The following is a 3,543-nucleotide window of genomic DNA, read 5'->3' on the forward strand; positions in this document are numbered from 1 at the left end:
CGATACTAGTTATGCGATTGCGTTGTAAACATTGTAAAATTAGGTGGATACCCGGAAAGGTTCCCTTTGATGCGGAGTCGACTTAATAACAGGCTCAATGCACAATCCCATGTACCAAGTAATAATTTATATCGCGAGACACGGCTTAGACGGCATCCTCTCCCACTTCGATGTTAATAATAGTTTTATACGTCCAATCTCCATCCTCTATTATGCTTATCCGAAACGTTCGAGTGAAGCTTGCGATTATACTCTCGACGACAATTTATGAACATCGTGGTCAGTACTCTGTAAACAAAGCATCAACCGCGCGCTTTACACTTGCCCATTAAACCTGCAATCAAGAGCTGAAAAATCGACCGTTGAAAAGAAGGATACAGTATTTATTCTTTTAATAAAGTCAATACTGTATACATTGATCAAAAAGTCTGAGAAATTTTATCACTTTTTCTACGTTATCTTTGTTACGATAAATAATTGGAAAAGGGACACAAAATTCTAAACTTACTTATTTTTGTCAACAACACGATCGTAGAATATAAGAAATATTTTCTAGTGAAATATTTTAAAAAATTTATGACTTATTTCTTGTGAAATTACTTATTACACTTCACTGAATTCAAAGAAAATAATTTAGATAATTATCAAGATAAAATATATTTTAAAAAATTATATATATATATATTTATATATATTTATATATTTTTATATATAATTATATATATATTTTAAAAAATTTATGACTTATTGTGAAATTACTTATTACACTTCACTGAATTCAAAGAAAATAATTTAGATAATTATCAAGATAAAATATATTTTAAAAAATTTATGACTTATTGTGAAATTACTTATTACACTTCACTGAATTCAAAGAAAATAATTTAGATAATTATCAAGATAAAATATATTATATTACATATATATAGTATATACTATAGCATTCATATAATAAAGTATATACCATATATATCCATTTTTACATTTTTTGCCTCCATTAATTCTTGAAATTAGTTTTGAACGTATCAAATAACAAACTGTTGAACGAAACCTGACACTTATCTTTACCATTATTTTAGGCACGCATCGATGGTTTTGCAGAGGTCACCTTCATAAACAAACGTCCAAATTCGAATTCAAACTGTGGTGGCTAAAACGGACACATTATTCCGTGCCAAATAAAAAGAGAACGAGCACGAAAGAGACGATGTAAACGTGTGATCATGGAGGATACAAAGTTTGCCGCGTTGTCGCGTGTATATCGAATGCTACAGATAAAATCTGCACTCATTGTCCGACCAGTGAAACAATAAATTCCGGAGCAGTGAAATTTTTGTAAAAAAGTAAGAAACGGTCGCGTAAGGATAGTAAGGTTTCGAGTGTTCGCTAGTAGAACGCGAATCTAGCATTATTGTTTCCCTGAACCATCCTCATGGCGAACACAGTCCGTTTGACATCGGTCGTAATAGGTACAGTGGGTTGCTTACATTATGCCGAGAAAGGAAGATGCACGCATGTGCTCCGCAAGGCCTGGGGCGGTGCAACGTCACTTACCTGAAACAATAAATTACATACCGTTACGTTGCGTACGTATTATATGCGCATATATAGGTAACTGACTGATTTACGATCTCCTCTGCGTTACGTGCGGCCCGTACATGTGCTTACAAGCACGCTCGTGTGCAGAAGCACCTGTACAAGAGTGTGTCTACGAAAGTACTACGATAGAAATACCTTTAAATCGAACTGTCATTGATTGAATAACATTCGAATAAGATTATTAATTATATCATAATATTCGAAATATTCATACAGATTTTTCAAATTTCCTATATCTTATTAGGATTTTGTTCTATTGCAATTTAAACGTTAAATATTCTTTTTTAAATTCAAAAAAGTCTAACAAAAACCGATTAAATTGTAATTTTATATTAACCTATAAAAAAATAAAATTATTTTTTCTTATAACTTTCGAGAAAAAAATTATTCATCTCGAGTATGTAATTGAAACACTACTGAAGAACTACAAGTAAAATAATAGATAAAATTATTATTAAAAGTTACCGGCTGAATGGAGGTAAATTCGTCAAAATGCGCGCAAGGTAAGATCACGTTTCGGACAAGTGAACGTCGTCGGTATCCGGAGCATGGCTCACATCTTTACATTCTCATTGGTCAGTGTTCAACAGCCGCCCGCACTTATTGGGTCCACTGTACACGTGGTGCACGCTTCGATCTGCTGATCATGCTACCGGAGATTTCGGATGCACACACTGATACGTTATGCGCGCGATTCGAAACGCAATGTCGATTGCGACGTGGGCGAACGTCGAGATGCCGGCAAAAACGATACGCGAGGATCGATTCTCGTAACTCGACCGATAATCGCATTAGAGTTCGATGATGCACAAAAAAAATGAGAAAATTTCGTTTCGACGAAGCTGATTTGTTCAAAAGGCTCCGACTATAAATTACAATCGCTTCACTTGTAGTAACTTTGAAACGATAGAAACAGTATGCCGCCACAAAGGATCACCGAGTTATCGAGACGAGACCAGACGACAGGATCGACTATGCGGACGAAACGATTTCATCGACAGTGAAGGGTGCAGTGACAAACATTGATGGCACACTAAAACATCGGACACGCGGAAAGAAGGAAAAGGAGGAGGATGAGGAAAAAAAGAGTGGCACGAGACAGACTGGAGACACCACATAAACCTTCCCGACCGCGAGCCGCCACATAAATATAATAGGGAAGGTAAGGCCTCGTGATGGTTGGTCGGCATTGCCCGCCGAACCGTCACGGACTCAGCACGTCGTATAGGTAGGGGGAATTTGCGCGGGGGTGGGGTGAGATGGGTGGACGTGTCAGGGGCAGAGTGGAGGTTGAAGAGGGAGGGCAGTGGTGGTCGACTCCTCTCTCTACACGGTGCAACACACGGCGGCGTGAAACACGGGGAAACGGTACGAATGATCGATGGGATTCTGCGCCGTTGTAGGCATGCCATGGGTGTCTATTCCCCACTACCTTTTGCCGGTGAGCTCGACGCGCACACCATCAACCGAAACCCCCCGCTCCTTGTAATTCCCGTCGTTTGGTGGGGTACGAGCACGTGGTAGTTCGCTAGAAACTTCTTCCGAATCACCACAGATGACGCGCGGAATGTTGGCGAGAGCAACGCCATCTCGAAGCCAGACAGGGAACATGATTGGTAAAAAACTGAAAGTTTTTTGAGAAGAAAAGAAACACCATGAGAACTGGCGGGAAGAATTTGCTGACACAAATTTTTGAATTTAATACATCGCTAGTTTAAATAAATAAAATTGCGACGATGTTCTTTTAATGACAATAATTATATGATACGGGATATGTTTCGAACTTTTTATTCAAATCGGATTATTATTACTCAATTGGTAATGCGAGATTGTTCGTTCTGGTAATAATACAGAGAAACATTGAAGATAAATGCATTTTTTATGCAAGTTACTAGCATACGTATATCGAATAATTTCATTCGTTTTTAGTTTGTATAGAGAACA

Source organism: Apis dorsata, unplaced genomic scaffold (assembly GCF_000469605.1).
Source record: "Apis dorsata unplaced genomic scaffold, Apis dorsata 1.3 scaffold_245, whole genome shotgun sequence".
Classification (NCBI taxonomy): Eukaryota; Metazoa; Arthropoda; class Insecta; order Hymenoptera; family Apidae; genus Apis; species Apis dorsata.